Here is a 23,195-nt window from a genome sequence, read left to right as displayed (position 1 = left end):
CCATGCAATATGACTTCAAAGGGTCTTCATTTGCTCACCGAACCTCTCCAATCCTATCACTGCTGCGTTTATGCCCCTGTACACATGCTTGATTCTCTTTCGGAGACATAGCAATCCATAGGTTTTAAGATACTTACTAGTCAGGTACATTCTTAGGCGTTTAATATGCGGTGTTGAGTCCATTTCGTCGAGCAAGGAGTAGCTCTTGTCTATTCCATATTTGGCTTAAGGAACTTTATCTGTGCTCATTTCAATCTCTGGTTTTATGCAGCACCCCAACTCACCTTTCCCCTTAAGCAAGCATAAGTTGGTTTTCTAAATTTGAGACCCTGTTTTGTTTTGTAATTCAGTTCCTGTGTAGCCAAGTTTACATTCCGTGTATTACTGATATCTTATGATGTTTCTTTTTCTGTGTTACTTATTTCAGTTAGAATCATCGTACCTGAATCCACTCATTGTGCTCCTAAGGGCCTGATGACATAGATTTCATTGCTGAGTGATATTGCTTTGTAAGTAAATACCACAACTTCTTTATCCATTTTTCACTTTCTGCGATGTTGAACTTGTACTGTAAACGAGGTTCTTGTAAACAGAGCCGTGCCAAACTTTCAGGTGGCTGTGTCTTTTTGATTTTAATTTCCCTAAGCTATAGGACCATAAGTGGAAGTGCCCTAGGCTCTGTTGCTTTGTTTTTTAGATGTTTCAGGAAACACCATACACTTCTCCCGAGTGTCTGTTGGCAATTTACGTCCCGCCCATCAGCATAACAAGGCTCCCAGTTCTCCATGGCCTGTCCTGCCTTTCTGGATTTTACACTTTTTTCAGATGACCCTTTTGACCGGGGGGATGTGAGACTTCATTGTAGTGCAGATTTGCTTTGCAAGCTTGCTTGGTTGGCCAAAAAGGGCGTATGCGTTTTTTCCTGAATATATTCAGGAAAAAACGCATACGCCCTTTTTGGCCAAGTGCATCATTGTGGACGTTCTGCCTCTTTTCCTATGCTTTCAATGCAATTCCAGTCTACCTCCTGAAATCGGTTTCCTGCAATTCTGCCCCACTTTCAAGTTCTCTTGGCAGCCTTACTTCAGTATATTTTTGGACGATAGCTGTCATTTATAACTCTGCAGGTTTGTGAATTACAGTGACCTTGAGCTCCTTTCTTCAACTCGCTTTCTTGTGAGCTGGCCGCAACACCACAGGATGGCTTCAGGCCCTAATCTGGTTCCGGCGTGGCACGGTGAGCCTTTAGTTACTTCCTCTTCCTGGTGGGAAATGAGAGTTAAATTTGCCCGTCCAGACACCTCCAGCTAGTCTCTCATTGGTTCTCGCTATTCCTGTTCATCTTCCGCAGAAATTGCAAACTGGGCCAAACAGGAGGTTAAAGGGACTGACTCTCCAAGTCGGGAGAGTGTTAGTAAAGCGTCTGGGATGTTGCACCCGAGTACCAGGGTACGAAAACTGAGACATATTTGAACATGTCTCCCGATCACATGGTTGATCATACTCTAGGTTCCACATGCATGTTTTAGCTGAAGGAAGAATACCTTAAACCTGGGTAGTTGAAACCCGTGGAATGGGTACCATGCAATATGACTTCAAAGGGTCTTCATTTGCTCACCAAACCTCTCCAATCCTATCACTGCTGCGTTTATGTCCCTGTACACATGCTTGATTCCCTTTCGGAGACATAGCAATCCATAGGTTTTAAGATACTTACTAGTCAGGTACATTCTTAGGCGTTTAATATGCGGTGTTGAGTCCATTTCGTTGAGCAAGGAGTAGCTCTTGTCTATTCCATATTTGGCTTAAGGAACTTTATCTGTGCTCATTTCAATCTCTGGTTTTATGCAGCACCCCAACTCACCTTTTCCCTTAAGCAAGCATAAGTTGGTTTTCTAAATTTGAGACCCTGTTATGTTTTGTAATTCAGTTCCTGTGTAGCCAAGTTTACATTCCGTGTATTAGTGATATCTTATGATGTTTCTTTTTCTGTGTGACTTATTTCAGTTAGAATCATCGTACCTGAATCCACTCATTGTGCTGCTAATGGCCTGATGACATAGATTTCATTGCTGAGTGATACTGCATTGTACGTAAGTACCACAAGTTCTTTATCCATTTTTCACTTTCTGCGATGTTGAACTTGTACTGTAAACGAGGTTCTTGTAAACAGAGGCGTCCCAAATTTTGGGGTGGCTGTGTCTTTTTGATTTTAATTTCCCTAAGCTATGGGACCATAAGTGGAAGTGCCCTAGGCTCTGTTGCTTTGTTTTTTAGATGTTTCAGGAAACACCATACACTTCTCCCGAGTGTCTGTTGGCAATTTACATCCCGCCCATCAGCATAACAAGGCTCCCAGTTCTCCATGGCCTGTCCTGCCTTTCTGGATTTTACACTTTTTTCAGATGGCCCTTTTGACCGGGGGGAAGTGAGACTTCATTGTAGTGCAGGTTTCCTTTGCAAGCTTGCTTGGTTGGCCAAAAAGTGCGTATGCGTTTTTTCCTGAATATATTCAGGAAAAAACGCATACGCCCTTTTTGGCCAAGTGCATCATTGTGGACGTTCTGCCTCTTTTCCTATGCTTTCAATGCAATTCCAGTCTACCTCCTGAAATCGGTTTCCTGCAATTCTGCCCCGCTTTCAAGTCCTCTTGACAGCCTTACTTCAGTATATTTTTGGACGATAGCTGTCATTTATAACTCTGCAGGTTTGTGAATTACAGTGCCCCTGAGCTCCTTTCTTCAACTCGCTTTCTTGTGAGCTGGCCGCAACACCGCAGGATGGCTTCAGGCCCTAATCTGGTTCCGGCACGGCATGCTGAGTCTTTGGTTATTTCCTCTTCCTGGTGGGAAATGAGAGTTAAATTTGCCCGTCCAGACACCTCCAGCTAGTCTCTCATTGGTTCTCCCTATTCCTGTTCATCTTCCACAGAAATTGCAAACTGGGCCAAACAGGAGGTTAAAGGCGCTGACTCTCCAAGGGGGAGAGTGTTAGTAAAGCGTCTGGAATGTTGCCCCCGAGTACCAGGGGAGGAAAACTGAGACATATTTGAACACGTCTCCCGTTCCCATGGTTCATCGTACTCTGGGTTCCACATGCATGTTTTAGCTGAAGGAAGAATACCTTAAACCTGGAGAGTTGAGACTCGTGGAATGGGTACCATGCAATATGAATTCAAAGGTATTCATTTGCTCACTGAACCTCTCCAATCCTATCACTGCTGCGTTTATGTCCCTGTGCACACGCTTGATTCTCTTTTGGAGACATAGCAATCCATAGGTTTTAAGATACTTACTAGTCAGGTACATTCTTAGGCGTTTAATATGGGGTGTTGAGTCCATTTCGTTGAGCAAGGAATAGCTCTTGTCTATTCCATATTTGGCTTAAGGAACTTTATCTGTGCTCATTTCAATCTCTGGTTTTATGCAGCACCCCAACTCACCTTTACCCTTAAGCAAGCATAAGTTGGTTTTCTAAATTTGAGACCCTGTTCTGTTTTTGAATTCAGTTCCTGTGTAGCCACGTTTACATTCCGTGTATTACTGATATCTTATGATGTTTCTTTTTCTGTGTGACTTATTTCAGTTAGAATCATCGTACCTGAATCCACTCATTGTGCTGCTAAGGGCCTGATGACATAGAGTTCATGGCTGAGTGATATTGCTTTGTAAGTAAATACCACAACTTCTTTATCCATTTTTCACTTTCTGCGATGTTGAACTTGTACTGTAAACGAGGTTCTTGTAAACAGAGCCGTTCCAAACTTTGGGGTGGCTGTGTCTTTTTGATTTTAATTTCCCTAAGCTATAGGACCATAAGTGGAAGTGCCCTAGGCTCTGTTGCTTTGTTTTTTAGATGTTTCAGGAAACACCATACACTTCTCCTGAGTGTCTGTTGGCAATTTCCATCCTGCCCATCAGCATAACAAGGCTCCCAGTTCTCCATGGCCTGTCTTGCCTTTCTGCATTTTACACTTTTTTCAGATGGTCCTTTTGACCGGGGGGAAGTGAGACTTCATTGTAGTGCAGGTTTCCTCTACAAGCTTGCTTGGTTGGCCAAAAAGGGCGTATGCGTTTTTTCCTGAATATATTCAGGAAAAAACGCATATGCCCTTTTTGGCCAATTGCATCATTGTGGACGTTCTGCCTCTTTTCCTATGCTTTCAATGCAATTCCAGTCTACCTCCTGAAATTGGTTTCCTGCAATTCTGCCCCGCTTTCAAGTCCTCTTGGCAGCCTTACTTCAGTATATTTTTGGACGATAGCTGTCATTTATAACTCTGCAGGTTTGTGAATTACAGTGCCCCTGAGCTCCTTTCTTCAACTCGCTTTCTTGTGACCTGGCCGCAACACCGCAAGATGGCTTCAGGCCCTAATCTGGTTCCGGCACGGCATGCTGAGCCTTTGGTTAATTCCTCTTCCTGGTGGGAAATGAGAGTTAAATTTGCCCGTCCAGACACCTCCAGCTAGTCTCTCATTGGTTCTCGCTATTCCTGTTCATCTTCCGCAGAAATTGGAAACTGGGCCAAACAGGAGGTTAAAGGGACTGACTCTCCAAGTCGGGAGAGTGTTAGTAAAGCGTCTGGAATGTTGCACCGGAGTACCAGGGTACGAAAACTGAGACATGTTTGAACATGTCTCCCGATCACATGGTTGATCATACTCTAGGTTCCACATGCATGTTTTAGCTGAAGGAAGAATACCTTAAACCTGGGTAGTAGAAAACCGTGGAATGGGTACCATGCAATATGACTTCAAAGGGTCTTCATTTGCTCACCGAACCTCTCCAATCCTATCACTGCTGCGTTTATGCCCCTGTACACATGCTTGATTCTCTTTCGGAGACATAGCAATCCATAGGTTTTAAGATACTTACTAGTCAGGTACATTCTTAGGCGTTTAATATGCGGTGTTGAGTCCATTTCGTTGAGCAAGGAGTAGCTCTTGTCTATTCCATATTTGGCTTAAGGAACTTTATCTGTGCTCATTTCAATCTCTGGTTTTATGCAGCACCCCAACTCACCTTTACCCTTAATTAAGCATAAGTTGGTTTTCTAAATTTGAGACCCTGTTCTGTTCTGTAATTCATTTCCTGTGTAGCCAAGTTTATTGCGTGTATTACTGATATCTTATGATGTTTCTTTTTCTGTGTGACTTTTTTCAGTTAGAATCATCATACCTGAATCCACTCATTGTGCTGCTAAGGGCCTGATGACATAGATTTCATTGCTGAGTGATATTGCTTTGTAAGTAAATACCACAACTTCTTTATCCATTTTTCACTTTCTGCGATGTTGAACTTGTACTGTAAACGAGGTTCTTGTAAACAGAGGCGTCCCAAACTTTGGGGTGGCTGTGTCTTTTTGATTTTAATTTCCCTAAGCTATAGGACCATAAGTGGAAGTGCCCTAGGCTCTGTTGCTTTGTTTTTTAGATGTTTCAGGAAACACCATACACTTCTGCGGAGTGTCTGTTGGCAATTTACATCCCGCCCATCAGCATAACAAGGCTCCCAGTTCTCCATGGCCTGTCCTGCCTTTCTGGATTTTACACTTTTTTCAGATGGCCCTTTTGACCGGGTGGAAGTGAGACTTCATTGTAGTGCAGCTTTCCTTTGCAAGCTTGCTTGGTTGGCCAAAAAGGGCGTATGCGTTTTTTCCTGAATATATTCAGGAAAAAACGCATACGCCCTTTTTGGCCAAGTGCATCATTGTGGACGTTCTGCCTCTTTTCCTATGCTTTCAATGCAATTCCAGTCTACCTCCTGAAATCGGTTTCCTGCAATTCTGCCCCGCTTTCAAGTCCTCTTGACAGCCTTACTTCAGTATATTTTTGGACGATAGCTGTCATTTATAACTCTGCAGGTTTGTGAATTACAGTGCCCCTGAGCTCCTTTCTTCAACTCGCTTTCTTTTGAGCTGGCCGCAACACCGCAGGATGGCTTCAGGCCCTAATCTGGTTCCGGCATGGCATGCTGAGTCTTTGGTTATTTCCTCTTCCTGGTGGGAAATGAGAGTTAAATTTGCCCGTCCAGACACCTCCAGCTAGTCTCTCATTGGTTCTCCCTATTCCTGTTCATCTTCCACAGAATTTGCAAACTGGGCCATCAGGAGGTTAAAGGCGCTGACTCTCCAAGGGGGAGAGTGTTAGTAAAGCGTCTGGAATGTTGCACCCGAGTACCAGGGGAGGAAAACTGAGACATATTTGAACACGTCTGCCGTTCACACGGTTGATCATACTCTGGGATCCACATGCATGTTTTAGCTGAAGGAAGAATACCTTAAACCTGGGTAGTTGAAACCCGTGGAATGGGTACCATGCAATATGACTTCAAAGGGTCTTCATTTGCTCACCGATCTTCTCCAATCCTATTACTGCTGCGTTTATGCCCCTGTACACACGCTTGATTCTCTTTTGGAGACATAGCAATCCATAGGTTTTAAGATACTTACTAGTCAGGTACATACTTAGGCGTTTAATATGCGGTGTTGAGTCCATTTCGTTGAGCAAGGAGTAGCTCTTGTCTATTCCATATTTGGCTTAAGGAACTTTATCTGTGCTCATTTCAATCTCTGGTTTTATGCAGCACCCCAACTCACCTTTCCCCTTAAGCAAGCATAAGTTGGTTTTCTAAATTTGAGACCCTGTTCTGTTTTGGAATTCAGTTCCTGTGTAGCCAAGTTTACATTCCGTGTATTAGTGATATCTTATGATGTTTCTTTCTCTGTGTGACTTATTTCAGTTAGAATCATCGTACCTGAATCAACTCATTATGCTGCTACGAGCCTGATGACATAGATTTCATGCTGAGTGATACTGCATTGTACGTAAGTACCACAAGTTCTTTATCCGTTTTTCACTTTCTGTGATATTGAACTTGTACGGTAAACGATGTTCTTGTAAACAGAGCTGTCCCAAACTTTGGGGTGGCTGTGTCTTTTTGATTTTAATTTCCCTAAGCTATAGGACCATAAGTGGAAGTGCCCTAGGCTCTGTTGCTTTGTTTCTTAGATGTTTCAGGAAACACCATACTCTTCTCCCGAGTGTCTGTTGGCAATTTCCATCCCGCCCATCAGCATAACAGGGCTCCCAGTTCTTCATGGCCTGTCTTGCCTTTCTGGATTTTACACTTTTTTCAGATGGCCCTTTTGACCGGGTGGAAGTGAGACTTCATTGTAGTGCAGCTTTCCTTTGCAAGCTTGCTTGGTTGGCCAAAAAGGGCGTATGCGTTTTTTCCTGAATATATTCAGGAAAAAACGCATACGCCCTTTTTGGCCAAGTGCATCATTGTGGACGTTCTGCCTCTTTTCCTATGCTTTCAATGCAATTCCAGTCTACCTCCTGAAATCGGTTTCCTGCAATTCTGCCCCGCTTTCAAGTCCTCTTGACAGCCTTACTTCAGTATATTTTTGGACGATAGCTGTCATTTATAACTCTGCAGGTTTGTGAATTACAGTGCCCCTGAGCTCCTTTCTTCAACTCGCTTTCTTGTGACCTGGCCGCAACACCGCAGGATGGCTTCAGGCCCTAATCTGGTTCCGGCATGGCATGCTGAGTCTTTGGTTATTTCCTCTTCCTGGTGGGAAATGAGAGTTAAATTTGCCCGTCCAGACACCTCCAGCTAGTCTCTCATTGGTTCTCCCTATTCCTGTTCATCTTCCACAGAAATTGCAAACTGGGCCATCAGGAGGTTAAAGGCGCTGACTCTCCAAGGGGGAGAGTGTTAGTAAAGCGTCTGGAATGTTGCACCCGAGTACCAGGGGAGGAAAACTGAAACATATTTGAACACCTCTCCCGATCACATGGTAGATCATACTCTAGGTTCCACATGCATGTTTTAGCTGAAGGAAGAATACCTTAAACCTGGGTAGTTGAAACCCGTGGAATGGGTACCATGCAATATGACTTCAAAGGTCTTCATTTGCTCACCGAACCTCTCCAATCCTATCACTGCTGCGTTTATGTCCCTGTACACACGCTTGATTCTCTTTTGGAGACATAGCAATCCATAGGTTTTAAGATACTTACTAGTCAGGTACATTCTTAGGCGTTTAATATGCGGTGTTGAGTCCATTTCGTTGAGCAAGGAGTAGCTCTTGTCTATTCCATATTTGACTTAAGGAACTTTATCTGTGCTCATTTCAATCTCTGGTTTTATGCAGCACCCCAACTCACCTTTACCCTTAAGCAAGCATAAGTTGGTTTTCTAAATTTGAGACACTGTTCTGTTTTGGAATTCAGTTCCTGTGTAGCCAAGTTTACATTCCGTGTATTAGTGATATCTTATGATGTTTCTTTTTCTGTGTGACTTATTTCAGTTAGAATCATCATACCTGAATCCACTCATTGTGCTGCTAAGGGCCTGATGACATAGATTTCATTGCTGAGTGATATTGCTTTGTAAGTAAATACCACAACTTCTTTATCCATTTTTCACTTTCTGGGATGTTGAACTTCTACTGTAAACGAGGTTCTTGTAAACAGAGCCGTTCCAAACTTTGGGGTGACTGTGTCTTTTGGATTTTAATTTCCCTAATCTATAGGACCATAAGTGGAAGTGCCCTAGGCTCTGTTGCTTTGTTTTTTAGATGTTTCAGGAAACACCATACACTTCTCCCGAGTGTCTGTTGGCAATTTACATCCCGCCCATCAGCATAACAAGGCTCCCAGTTCTCCATGGCCTGTCCTGCCTTTCTGGATTTTACACTTTTTTCAGATGGCCCTTTTGACCGGGGGGAAGTGAGACTTCATTGTAGTGCAGATTTCCTTTGCAAGCTTGCTTGGTTGGCCAAAAAGGGCGTATGCGTTTTTTCCTGAATATATTCAGGAAAAAACGCATACGCCCTTTTTGGCCAAGTGCATCATTGTGGACGTTCTGCCTCTTTTCCTATGCTTTCAATGCAATTCCAGTCTACCTCCTGAAATCGGTTTCCTGCAATTCTGCCCTGCTTTCAAGTCCTCTTGGCAGCCTTACTTCAGTATATTTTTGGACGATAGCTGTCATTTATAACTCTGCAGGTTTCTGCATTACAGTGTCCCCGAGCTCCTTTCTTCAACTGGCTTTCTTGTGAGCTGGCCGCAACACCGCAGGATGGCTTCAGGCCCTAATCTGGTTCAGGCACGGCACACTGAGCCTTTGGTTAATTCCTCTTCCTGGTGGGAAATGAGAGTTAAATTTGCCCGTCCAGACACCTCCAGCTAGTCTCTCATTGGTTCTCCCTATTCCTGTTCATCTTCCACAGAAATTGCAAACTGGGCCATCAGGAGGTTAAAGGCGCTGACTCTCCAAGTGGGGAGAGTGTTAGTAAAGTGTCTGGAATGTTGCACCCGAGTACCAGGGTACGAAAACTGAGACATATTTGAACACATCTCCCGTTCCCATGGTTCATCGTACTCTGGGTTCCACATGCATGTTTTAGCTGAAGGAAGAATACCTTAAACCTGGAGAGTTGAGACCCGTGGAATGTGTACCATGCAATATGAATTCAAAGGTCTTCATTTGCTCACCGAACCTCTCCAATCCTATCACTGCTGCGTTTATGTCCCTGTACACACGCTTGATTCTCTTTTGGAGACATAGCAATCCATAGGTTTTAAGATACTTACAAGTCAGGTACATTCTTAGGCGTTTAATATGGGGTGTTGAGTCCATTTCGTTGAGCAAGGAGTACCTCTTGTCTATTCCATAATGGCTTAAGGAACTTTATCTGTGCTCATTTCAATCTCTGGTTTTATGCAGCACCCCAACTCACCTTTCCCCTTAAGCAAGCATAAGTTGGTTTTCTAAATTTGAGACCCTGTTCTGTTTTGGAATCCAGTTCCTGTGTAGCCAAGTTTACATTCCGTGTATTACTGATATCTTATGATGTTTCTTTTTCTGTGTGACTTATTTCAGTTAGAATCATCGTACCTGAATCCACTCATTATGCTGCTACGGGCCTGATGACATAGATTTCATTGCTGAGTGATACTGCATTGTACGTAAGTACCACAAGTTCTTTATCCATTTTTCACTTTCTGTGATATTGAACTTGTACGGTAAACAAGGTTCTTGTAAACAGAGGCCTCCCAAACTTTGGGGTGGCTGTGTCTTTTTGATTTTAATTTCCCTAAGCTATAGGACCATAAGTGGAAGTGCCCTAGGCTCTGTTGCTTTGTTTTTTAGATGTTTCAGGAAACACCATACACTTCTCCGGAGTGTCTGTGTGCAATTTACATCCCGCCATTCAGCATAACAAGGCTCCCAGTTCTCCATGGACTGTCCTGCCTTTCTGGACTTTACACTTTTTTCAGATGCTCCTTTTGACCGGGGGGAAGTGCGACTTCATTGTAGTGCAGATTTCCTTTGCAAGTTTGCTTGGTTGGCCAAAAAGGGCGTATGCGTTTTTTCCTGAATATATTCAGGAAAAAACGCATACGCCCTTTTTGGCCAAGTGCATCATTGTGGACGCTCTGCCTCTTTTCCTATGCTTTCAATGCAATTCCAGTCTACCTCCTGAAATCGGTTTCCTGCAATTCTGCCCCGCTTTCAAGTCCTCTTGGCAGCCTTACTTCAGTATATTTTTGGACGATAGCTGTCATTTATAACTCTGCAGGTTTGTGCATTACAGTGCCCCTGAGCTCCTTTCTTCAACTCGCTTTCTTGTGAGCTGGCCGCAACACCGCAGGATGGCTTCAGGCCCTAATCTGGTTCCGGCACGGCACGCTGAGCCTTTGGTTAATTCCTCTTCCTGGTGGGAAATGAGAGTTAAATTTGCCCGTCCAGACACCTCCAGCTAGTTTCTCATTTGTTCTCGCTATTCCTGTTCATCTTCCGCAGAAATTGGAAACTGGGCCAAATAGGAGGTTAAAGGCGCTGACTCTCCAAGTGGGGAGAGTGTTAGTAAAGCGTCTGGAATGTTGCACACGAGTACCAGGGTATGAAAACTGAGACATATTTGAACACGTCTCCCGATCACATGGTTGATCATGCTTTAGGTTCCACATGCATGTTTTAGCTGAAGGAAGAATACCTTAAACCTGCAGAGTTGAAACCCGGGAATGGGTACCATGCAATGTGACTTCAAAGGGTTTTCATTTGCTCACCGAACCTCTCCAATCCTATCACTGCTGCGTTTATGCCCCTGTACACATGCTTGATTCTCTTTCGGAGACATAGCAATCCATAGGTTTTAAGATACTTACTAGTCAGGTACATTCTTAGGCGTTTAATATGCGGTGTTGAGTCCATTTCGTTGAGCAAGGAGTAGCTCTTGTCTATTCCATATTTGGCTTAAGGAACTTTATCTTTGCTCATTTCAATCTCTGGTTTTATGCAGCACCCCAACTCACCTTTCCCCTTCAGCAAGCATAAGTTGGTTTTCTAAATTTGAGACCCTGTTCTGTTTTGGAATCCAGTTCCTGTGTAGCCAAGTTTACATTCCGTGTATTACTGATATCTTATGATGTTTCTTTTTCTGTGTGACTTATTTCAGTTAGAATCATCGTACCTGAATCCACTCATTATGCTGCTACGGGCCTGATGACATAGATTTCATTGCTGAGTGATACTGCATTGTACGTAAGTACCACAATTTCTTTATCCATTTTTCACTTTCTGTGATATTGAACTTGTACGGTAAACGAGGTTCTTGTAAACAGAGGCCTCCCAAACTTTGGGGTGGCTGTGTCTTTTTGATTTTAATATCCCTAAGCTATAGGACCATAAGTGGAAGTGCCCTAGGCTCTGTTGCTTTGTATTTTAGATGTTTCAGGAAACACCATACACTTCTCCTGAGTGTCTGTGTGCAATTTACATCCCGCCCATCAGCATAACAAGGCTCCCAGTTCTCCATGGACTGTCCTGCCTTTCTGGATTTTACACTTTTTTCAGATGGTCCTTTTGACCGGGGGGAAGTGCGACTTCATTGTAGTGCAGATTTCCTTTGCAAGTTTGCTTGGTTGGCCAAAAAGGGCGTATGCGTTTTTTCCTGAATATATTCAGGAAAAAACGCATACGCCCTTTTTGGCCAAGTGCATCATTGTGGACGCTCTGCCTCTTTTCCTATGTTTTCAATGCAATTCCAGTCTACCTCCTGAAATCGGTTTCCTGCAATTCTGCCCCGCTTTCAAGTCCTCTTGGCAGCCTTACTTCAGTATATTTTTGGACGATAGCTGTCATTTATAACTCTGCAGGTTTGTGCATTACAGTGCCCCTGAGCTCCTTTCTTCAACTCGCTTTCTTGTGAGCTGGCCGCAACACCGCAGGATGGCTTCAGGCCCTAATCTGGTTCCGGCACGGCATGCTGAGCCTTTGGTTAATTCCTCTTCCTGGTGGGAAATGAGAGTTAAATTTGCCCGTCCAGACACCTCCAGCTAGTCTCTCATTGGTTCTCGCTATTCCTGTTCATCTTCCGCAGAAATTGCAAACTGGGCCAAACAGGAGGTTAAAGGCGCTGACTCTCCAAGTGGGGAGAGTGTTAGTAAAGCGTCTGGAATGTTGCACACGAGTCCCAGGGTATGAAAACTGAGACATATTTGAACACGTCTCCCGATCACATGGTTGATCATGCTTTAGGTTCCACATGCATGTTTTAGCTGAAGGAAGAATACCTTAAACCTGCAGAGTTGAAACCCGGGAATGGGTACCATGCAATGTGACTTCAAAGGGTTTTCATTTGCTCACCGAACCTCTCCAATCCTATCACTGCTGCGTTTATGCCCCTGTACACATGCTTGATTCTCTTTCGGAGACATAACAATCCATAGGTTTTAAGATACTTACTAGTCAGGTACATTCTTAGGCGTTTAATATGCGGTGTTGAGTCCATTTCGTTGAGCAAGGAGTAGCTCTTGTCTATTCCATATTTGGCTTAAGGAACTTTATCTTTGCTCATTTCAATCTCTGGTTTTATGCAGCACCCCAACTCACCTTTACCCTTAAGCAAGCATAAGTTGGTTTTCTAAATTTGAGACACTGTTCTGTTTTGGAATTCAGTTCCTGTGTAGCCAAGTTTACATTCCGTGTATTAGTGATATCTTATGATGTTTCTTTTTCTGTGTGACTTATTTCAGTTAGAATCATCATACCTGAATCCACTCATTGTGCTGCTAAGGGCCTGATGACATAGATTTCATTGCTGAGTGATATTGCTTTGTAAGTAAATACCACAACTTCTTTATCCATTTTTCACTTTCTGGGATGTTGAACTTCTTCTGTAAACGAGGTTCTTGTAAACAGAGCCGTTCCAAACTTTGGGGTGGCTGTGTCTTTTTGATTTTAATTTCCCTAAGCTATAGGACCATAAGTGGAAGTGCCCTAGGCTCTGTTGCTTTGTTTTTTAGATGTTTCAGGAAACACCATACACTTCTCCCGAGTGTCTGTTGGCAATTTACATCCCGCCCATCAGCATAACAAGGCTCCCAGTTCTCCATGGACTGTCCTGCCTTTCTGGATTTTACACTTTTTTCAGATGGCCCTTTTGACCGGGGGGAAGTGAGACTTCATTGTAGTGCAGATTTCCTTTGCAAGCTTGCTTGGTTGGCCAAAAAGGGCGTATGCGTTTTTTCCTGAATATATTCAGGAAAAAACGCATACGCCCTTTTTGGCCAAGTGCATCATTGTGGACGCTCTGCCTCTTTTCCTATGCTTTCAATGCAATTCCCGTCTACCTCCTGAAATCGGTTTCCTGCAATTTTGCCCCGCTTTCAAGTGCTCTTGGCAGCCTTACTTCAGTATATTTTTGGACGATAGCTGTCATTTATAACTCTGCAAGTTTGTGCATTACAGTGTCCCTGAGCTCCTTTCTTCAACTCGCTTTCTTGTGAGCTGGCCGCAACACCGCAGGATGGCTTCAGGCCCTAATCTGGTTCCAGCACGGCACGCTGAGCCTTTGGTTAATTCCTCTTCCCGGTCGGAAATGAGAGTTAAATTTGCCCGTCCAGACACCTCCAGCTAGTCTCTCATTGGTTCTCGCTATTCCTGTTCATCTTCCGCAGAAATTGCAAACTGGGCCAAACAGGAGGTTAAAGGCGCTGACTCTCCAAGTGGGGAGAGTGTTAGTAAAGCGTCTGGAATGTTGCACCCGAGTACCAGGCGAGAAAAACTGAGACATATTTGAACACGTCTCCCGTTCACATGGTTGATCATACTCTGGGTTCCACATGCATGTTTTAGCTGAAGGAAGAATACCTTAAACCTGGGTAGTTGAAACCCGTGGAATGGGTACCATGAAATATTATTTCAAAGGGTCTTCATTTGCCTACCGATCCTCTCCAATCCTATCACTGCTGCATTTATGCCCCTGTACACACGCTTGATTCTCTTTTGGAGACATAGCAATCCATAGGTTTTAAGATACTTACTAGTCAGGTACATTCTTAGGCGTTTAATATGGGGTGTTGAGTCCATTTCGTTGAGCAAGGAGAAGCTCTTGTCTATTCCATATTTGGCTTAAGGAATTTTATCTGTGCTCATTTCAATTTCTGGTTTTATGCAGCACCCCAACTCACCTTTCCCCTTAAGCAAGCATAAGTTGGTTTTCTGAATTTGAGACCATGTTCTGTTTTGGAATTCAGTTCCTGTGTAGCCAAGTTTACATTCCGTGTATTACTGATATCTTATGATGTTTCTTTTTCTGTGTGACTTATTTCAGTTAGAATCATCGTACCTGAATCCACTCATTATGCTGTTACGGGCCTGATGACATAGATTTCATTGCTGTGTGATACTGCATTGTACGTAAGTACCACAAGTTCTTTATCCATTTTTCACTTTCTGTGATATTGAACTTGTACGGTAAACGAGGTTCTTGTAAACAGAGGCGTCCCAAACTTTGGGGTGGCTGTGTCTTTTTGATTTTAATTTCCCTAAGCTATAGGACCATAGGTGGAAGTGCCCTAGGCTCTGTTGCTTTGTTTTTTAGATGTTTCAGGAAACACCATACACTTCTCCGGAGTGTCTGTTGGCAATTTACATCCCGCCCATCAGCATAACAAGGCTCCCAGTTCTCCATGGCCTGTCCTGCCTTTCTGGATTTTACACTTTTTACAGATGGCCCTTTTGACTGGGGGGAAGTGAGACTTCATTGTAGTGCAGATTTCCTTTGCAAGCTTGCTTGGTTGGCCAAAAAGGGCGTATGCGTTTTTTCCTGAATATATTCAGGAAAAAAGGCATACGCCCTTTTTGGCCAAGTGCATCATTGTGGACGTTCTGCCTCTTTTCCTATGCTTTCAATGCAATTCCAGTCTACCTCCTGAAATCGGTTACCTGCAATTTTGCCCGGCTTTCAAGTCCTCTTGGCAGCCTTACTTCAGTATATTTTTGGACGATAGCTGTCATTTATAACTCTGCAGGTTTGTGAATTACAGTGCCCCTGAGCTCCTTTCTTCAACTCGCTTTTTTGTGACCTGGCCGCAACACAGCAGGATGGCTTCAAGCCCTAATCTGGTTCCCGCACGGCACGCTGAGCCTTTGGTTAATTCCTCTTCCTGGTGGGAAATGAGAGTTAAATTTGCCCGTCCAGACACCTCCAGCTAGTCTCTCATTGGTTCTCGCTATCCCTGTTCATCTTCCGCAGCAATTGCAAACTGGGCCAAACAGGAGGTTAAAGGGACTGACTCTCCAAGTAGGGAGAGTGTTAGTAAAGCGTCTGGAATGTTGAACCCGAGTACCAGGGTACGAAAACTGAGACATATTTGAACAAGTCTCCCGATCACATGGTTGATCATACTCTAGGTTCCACATGCATGTTTTAGCTGAAGGAAGAATACCTTAAACCTGGAGAGTTGAAACCCGTGGAATGGGTACCATGCAATATGACTTCAAAGGGTCTTCATTTGCTCACCGAACATCTCCAATCCTATCACTGCTGCGTTTATGCCCCTGTACACATGCTTGATTCTCTTTCGGAGACATAGCAATCCATAGGTTTTAAGATACTTACTAGTCAGGTACATTCTTAGGCGTTTAATATGCGGTGTTGAGTCCATTTCGTTGAGCAAGGAGTAGCTCTTGTCTATTCCATATTTGGCTTAAGGAACTTTATCTGTGCTCATTTCAATCTCTGGTTTTATGCAGCACCCCAACTCACCTTTCCCCTTAAGCAAGCATAAGTTGGTTTTCTAAATTTGAGACCCTGTTCTGTTTTGGAATTCAGTTCCTGTGTAGCCAAGTTTACATTCCGTGTATTACTGATATCTTATGATGTTTCTTTTTCTGTATGACTTATTTCAGTTAGAATCATCGTACCTGAATCCACTCATTATGCTGCTACGGGCCTGATGACATAGATTTCATTGCTGAGTGATACTGCATTGTACGTAAGTACCACAAGTTCTTTATCCATTTTTCACTTTCTGTGATATTGAACTTGTACGGTAAACGAGGTTCTTGTAAACAGAGGCGTCCCAAACTTTGGGGTGGCTGTGTCTTTTTTATTTTAATTTCCCTAAGCTATAGGACCATAAGTGGAAGTGCCCTAGGCTCTGTTGCTTTGTTTTTTAGATGTTTCAGGAAACACCATACACTCCTCCGGAGTGTCTGTCGGCAATTTACATCCCGCCCATCAGCATAACAAGGCTCCCAGTTCTCCATGGCCTGTCCTGCCTTTCTGGATTTTACACTTTTTACAGATGGCCCTTTTGACCGGGGGGGAAGTGAGACTTCATTGTAGTGCAGATTTCCTTTGCAAGCTTGCTTGGTTGGCCAAAAAGGGCGTATGCGGTTTTTCCTGAATATATTCAGGAAAAAACGCATACGCCCTTTTTGGCCAAGTGCATCATTGTGGATGTTCTGCCTCTTTTCCTATGCTTTCAATGCAATTCCAGTCTACCTCCTGAAATCGGTTTCCTGCAATTCTGCCCCGCTTTCAAGTCCTCTTGGCAGCCTTACTTCAGTATATTATTGGACGATAGCTGTCATTTATAACTCTGCAGGTTTGTGAATTACAGTGCCCCTGAGCTCCTTTCTTCAACTCACTATCATTTGAGCTGGCCGCAACACCGCAGGATGGCTTCAGGCCCTAATCCGGTTCTGGCACGGCACGCTGAGCCTTTGGTTAATTCCTCTTCCTGGTGGGAAATGAGAGTTAAATTTTCCCGTCCAGACACCTCCAGCTAGTCTCTCATTGGTTCTCCCTATTCCTGTTCATCTTCCGCAGAAATTGCAAACTGGGCCAAACAGGAGTTTAAAGGCGCTGACTCTCCAAGTGGGGAGAGTGTTAGTAAAGCATCTGGAATGTTGCACCCGAGTACCAGGGTACGAAAACTGAGACATATTTGAACACGTCTCCCGATCACATGGTTGATCATACTCTAGGTTCCACAGGCATGTTTTAGCTGAAGGAAGAATACCTTAAACCTGGAGAGTTGAGACCCGTGGAATAGGTACAATGCAATATGACTTCAAAGGGTCTTCATTTGCTCACCGAACCTCTCCAATCTTATCACTGCTGCGTTTATGCCCCTGTACACATGCTTGATTCTCTTTCGGAGACATAGCAATCCATAGGTTTTAAGGTACTTACTAGTCAGGTACATTCTTAGGCGTTTAATATGCGGTGTTGAGTCCATTTCGTTGAGCAAGGAGTAGCTCTTGTCTTTTCCATATTTGGCTTAAGGAACTTTATCTGTGCTCATTTCAATCTCTGGTTTTATGCAGCACGCCAAATCACCTTTCCCCTTAAGCAAGCATAAGTTGGTTTTCTAAATTTGAGACCCTGTTCTGTTCTGTAATTCTGTTCCTGTGTAGCCAAGTTTACATTCCGTGTATTACTGATATCTTATGATGTTTCTTTTTCTGTGTGACTTATTTCAGTTAGAATCATCATACCTGAATCCACTCATTGTGCTGCTAAGGGCCTGATGACATAGAGTTCATGGCTGAGTGATATTGCTTTGTAAGTAAATACCACAAATTCTTTATCCATTTTTCACTTTCTGTGATATTGAACTTGTACGGTAAACGAGGTTCTTGTAAACAGCGGCGTCCCAAGCTTTGGGGACGCTGTGTCTTTTTGATTTTAATTTCCCTAAGCTATAGGACCATAAGTGGAAGTGACCTTGGCTCTGTTGCTTTGTTTTTTAGATGTTTCACGAAACACCATACACTTCTCCCGAGTGTCTGTTGGCAATTTACATCCCGCCCATCAGCATAACAAGGCTCCCAGTTCTCCATGGCCTGTCCTGCCTTTCTGGATTTTACACTTTTTTCAGATGGCCCTTTTGACCGCGGGGAAGTGAGACTTCACTGTAGTGCAGATTTCCTTTGCAAGTTTGCTTGGTTGGCCAAAAAGGGCGTATGCGTTTTTTCCTGAATATATTCAGGAAAAAACGCATACGCCCTTTTTGGCCAAGTGCATCATTGTGGACGTTCTGCCTCTTTTCCTATGCTTTCAATGCAATTCCAGTCTACCTCCTGAAATCGGTTTCCTGCAATTCTGCGCCGCTTTCAAGTCCTCTTGGCAGCCTTACTTCAGTATATTTTTGGACGATAGCTGTCATTTATAACTCTGCAGGTTTGTGAATTACAGTGCCCCTGAGCTCCTTTCTTCAACTCGCTTTCTTTTGAGCTGGCCGCAACACCGCAGGATGGCTTCCGGCCCTAATCTGGTTCCAGCATGGCACGTTGAGCCTTTGGTTATTTCCTCTTCCTGGTGGGAAATGAGAGTTAAATTTGCCCGTCCAGACACCTCCAGCTAGTCTCTCATTGGTTCTCCCTATTCCTGTTCATCTTCCGCAGAAATTGCAAACTGGTTCAAACTAGAGTTTAAAGGCGCTGACTCTCAAAGTGGGGAGAGTGTTAGTAAAGAGTCTGGAATGTTGCACCCGAGTACCAGGGGAGGAAAACTGAGACATATTTGAACACGTCTCCCGTTCACACGGTTGATCATACTCTGGGTTCCACATGCATGTTTTAGCTGAAGGAAGAATACCTTAAACCTGGAGAGTTGAGACCCGTGTAATGGGTACCATGCAATATGACTTCAAAGGGTCTTCATTTGAGCACCGAACCTCTCCAATCCTATCACTGCTGCGTTTATGCCCCTGTACACATGCTTGATTCTCTTTTGGATACATAGCAATCCATAGGTTTTAAGATAGTTACTAGTCAGGTACATTCTTAGGCGTTTAATATGGGGTGTTGAGTCCATTTCGTTGAGCAAGGATTAGCTCTTGTCTATTCCATATTTGGCTTAAGGAACTTTATCTGTGCTCATTTCAATCTCTGGTTTTATGCAGCACCCCAAATCACCTTTCCCCTTAAGCAAGCATAAGTTGGTTTTCTAAATTAGAGACCCTGTTCTGTTTTGGAATTCAGTTCCTGTGTAGCCAAGTTTACATTCCGTGTATTAGTGATATCTTATGATGTTTCTTTTTCTGTGTGACTTATTTCAGTTAGAATCATCGTACCTGAATCCACTCATTATGCTGCTACGGGCCTGATGACATAGATTTCATTGCTGAGTGATACTGCATTGTACGTAAGTACCACAAGTTCTTTATCCATTTTTTACTTTCTGTGATATTGAACTTGTGCGGTAAACGAGGTTCTTGTAAACAGAGGCGTCCCAAACTTTGGGGTGGCTGTGTGTTTTTTATTTTAATTTCCCTAAGCTATAGGACCATAAGTGGAAGTGACTTTGGCTCTGTTGCTTTGTTTTTTAGATGTTTCAGGAAACACCATACACTTCTCCCGAGTGTCTGTTGGCAATTTACATCCCGCCCATCAACATAACAAGGCTCCGAGTTCTCCATGGCCTGTCCTGCCTTTCTGGATTTTACACTTTTTTCAGATGGCCCTTTTGACCGGGGGGAAGTGAGACTTCATTGTACTGCAGATTTCCTTTGCAAGTTTGCTTGGTTGGCCAAAAAGGGCGTATGCGTTTTTTCCTGAATATATTCAGGAAAAAACGCATACGCCCTTTTTGGCCAAGTGCATCATTGTGGACGTTCTGCCTCTTTTCCTATGCTTTCAATGCAATTCCAGTCTACCTCCTGAAATCGGTTTCCTGCAATTCTGCCCCGCTTTCAAGTCCTCTTGGCAGCCTTACTTCAGTATATTTTTGGACGATAGCTGTCATTTATAACTCTGCAGGTTTGTGAATTACAGTGCCCCTGAGCTCCTTTCTTCAACTCGCTTTCTTGTGAGCTGGCCGCAACACCGCAGGATGGCTTCAGGCCCTAATCTGATCCCGGCACGGCACGCTGAGCCTTTGGTTAATTCCTCTTCCTGGTGGGAAATGAGAGTAAAATTTACACGTCCAGACACCTCCAGCTAGTCTCTCATTGTTTCTCGTTATTCCTGTTCATCTTCCGCAGAAATTGCAAACTGGGCCAAACAGGAGGTTAAAGGGACTGACTCTCCAAGTGGGGAGAGTGTTAGTAAAGCGTCTGGAATGTTGCACCCGAGTATCAGGGTACGAAAACTGAGACATATTTGAACACGTCTCCCGATCACATGGTTGATCATACTCTAGGTTCCACATGCATGATTTAGCTGAAGGAAGAATACCTTAAACCTGGAGAGTTGAGACCCGTGGAATGGGTACCATGCAATATGACTTCAAAGGGTCTTCATTTGCTCACCGAACCTCTCCAATCCTATCACTGCTGCGTTTATGCCCCTGTACACATGCTTGATTCTCTTTTGGAGACATAGCAATCCATAGGTTTTAAGATACTTACTAGTCAGGTACATTCTTAGGCGTTTAATATGGGTTGTTGAGTCCATTTCGTTGAGCAAGGAGTAGCTCTTGTCTATTCCATATTTGGCTTAAGGAACTTTATCTGTGCTCATTTCAATCTCTGGTTTTATGCAGCTCCCCAACTCACCTTTCCCCTTAAGCAAGCATAAGTTGGTTTTCTAAATTTGAGACCCTGTTCTGTTTTGGAATTCAGTTCCTGTGTAGCCAAGTTTACATTCCGTGTATTAGTGATATCTTATGATGTTTCTTTTTCTGTGTGACTTATTTCAGTTAGAATCATTGTACCTGAATCCACTCATTATGCTGCTAAGGGCCTGATGACATAGATTTCATTGCTGAGTGATACTGCATTGTACATAAGTACCACAAGTTCTTTATCCATTTTTCACTTTCTGTGATATTGAACTTGTACGGTAAACGAGGTTCTTGTAAACAGAGGCGTCCCAAACTTTGGGGTGGCTGTGTCTTTTTGATTTTAATTTCCCTGAGCTATAGGACCATAAGTGGAAGTGCCCTAGGCTCTGTTGCTTTGTTTTTTAGATATTTCAGGAAACACCATACACTTCTCCCGAGTGTCTGTTGGCAATTTACATCCCGCCCATCAGCATAACAAGGCTCCCAGTTCTCCATGGCCTGTCCTGCCTTTCTGGATTTTACACTTTTTTCAGATGGCCCTTTTGACCGGGGGGAAGTGAGACTTCATTGTAGTGCAGATTTCCTTTGCAAGCTTGCTTGGTTGGCCAAAAAGGGCGTATGCGTTTTTTCCTGAATATATTCAGGAAAAAACGCATACGCCCTTTTTGGCCAAGTGCATCATTGTGGACGTTCTGCCTCTTTTCCTATGCTTTCAATGCAATTCCAGTCTACCTCCTGAAATCGGTTTCCTGCAATTCTGCCCCGCTTTCAAGTCCTCTTGGCAGCCTTACTTCAGTCTATTTTTGGACGATAGCTGTCATTTATAACTCTGCAGGTTTGTGAATTACAGTCCCCCTGAGCTCCTTTCTTCAACTCGCTTTCTTTTGAGCTGGCCGCAACACCGCAGGATGGCTTCAGGCCCTAATCTGGTTCCGGAACGGCACGCTGAGCCTTTGGTTAATTCCTCTTTTTGGTGGGAAATGAGAGTTAAATTTGCCCGTCCAGACACCTCCAGCTAGTCTCTCATTGGTTCTCGCTATTCCTGTTCATCTTCCGCAGAAATTGCAAACTGGGCCAAACAGGAGGTTAAAGGGACTGACTCTCCAAGTGGGGAGAGTGTTAGTAAAGCGTCTGGAATGTTGCACCCGAGTACCAGGGGAGGAAAACTGAGACATATTTGAACACGTCTCCCGATCACATGGTTGATCATACTCTGGGTTCCACATGCATGTTTTAGCTGAAGGAAGAATACCTTAAACATGGGTAGTTGAAACCCGTGGAATCGGTACCATGCAATATGACTTCAAAGGGTCTTCATTTGATCACCGAACCTCTCCAATCCTATCACTGCTGCGTTTATGTCCCTGTACACATGCTTGATTCTCTTTCGGAGACATAGCAATCCATAGGTTTTAAGATACTTACTAGACAGGTACATTCTTAGGCGTTTAATATGGCGTGTTGAGTCCATTTCGTTGAGCAAGGAGTAGCTCTTGTCTATTCCATATTTGGCTTAAGGAACTTTATCTGTGCTCATTTCAATCTCTGGTTTTATGCAGCACCCCAACTCACCTTTCCCCTTAAGCAAGCATAAGTTGGTTTTCTAAATTTGAGACCCTGTTCTGTTTTGGAATTCAGTTCCTGTGTAGCCAAGTTTACATTCCGTGTATTAGTGATATCTTATGATGTTTCTTTTTCTCTGTGACTTATTTCAGTTAGAATCATCGTACCTGAATCCACTCATTATGCTGCTACGGGCCTGATGACATACATTTCATTGCTGAGTGATACTGCATTGTACGTAAGTACCACAAGTTCTTTATCCATTTTACACTTTCTGCGATGTTGAATTTGTACGGTAAACGAGGTTCTTGTAAACAGAGGCGTCCCAAACTTTGGGGTGGCTGTGTCTTTTTTATTTTAATTTCCCTAAGCTATAGGACCATAAGTGGAAGTACCCTATGCTCTGTTGCTTTGTTTTTTAGATGTTTCAGGAAACACCATACACTTCTCCTGAGTGTGTGTTGGCAATTTACATCCCGCCCATCAGCATAACAAGGCTCCCAGTTCTCCATGGCCTGTCCTGCCTTTCTGGATTTCACACTTTTTTCAGATGGCCCTTTTGACTGGAGGGAATTGAGACTTCATTGTAGTGCAGATTTCTTTTGCAAGCTTGCTTGGTTGGCCAAAAAGGGCGTATGCGTTTTTTCCTGAATATATTCAGGAAAAAACGCATACGCCCTTTTTGGCCAAGTACAGCATTGTGGACGTTCTGCCTCTTTTCCTATGCTTTCAATGCAATTCCAGTCTACCTCCTGAAATCGTTTTCCTGCAATTCTGCCCCGCTTTCAAGTCCTCTTGGCAGCCTTACTTCAGT

At 43.6% G+C, this 23,195-nt stretch overlaps 1 long non-coding RNA gene across 1 annotated transcript in view; it reads left to right on the top strand.

Moving 5' to 3' along the window:
- The first annotated feature begins 427 nt into the window (after nucleotides 1-427).
- Nucleotides 428-23,195, top strand: part of LOC307181170 — a 555,881-nt gene continuing 533,113 nt past the window's right edge. Inside the window, exon 1 of the long non-coding RNA XR_013826061.1 lies at nucleotides 428-509. This is a non-coding gene — a long non-coding RNA (uncharacterized lncRNA). The remainder of the gene's footprint in view (nucleotides 510-23,195) is intronic.

Source organism: Stenella coeruleoalba (genome assembly GCF_951394435.1).
Source record: "Stenella coeruleoalba genome assembly, contig: scaffold_112, whole genome shotgun sequence".
Taxonomy (NCBI): Eukaryota; Metazoa; Chordata; class Mammalia; order Artiodactyla; family Delphinidae; genus Stenella; species Stenella coeruleoalba.
This window is presented reverse-complemented; position numbering and strand designations above follow the sequence as displayed.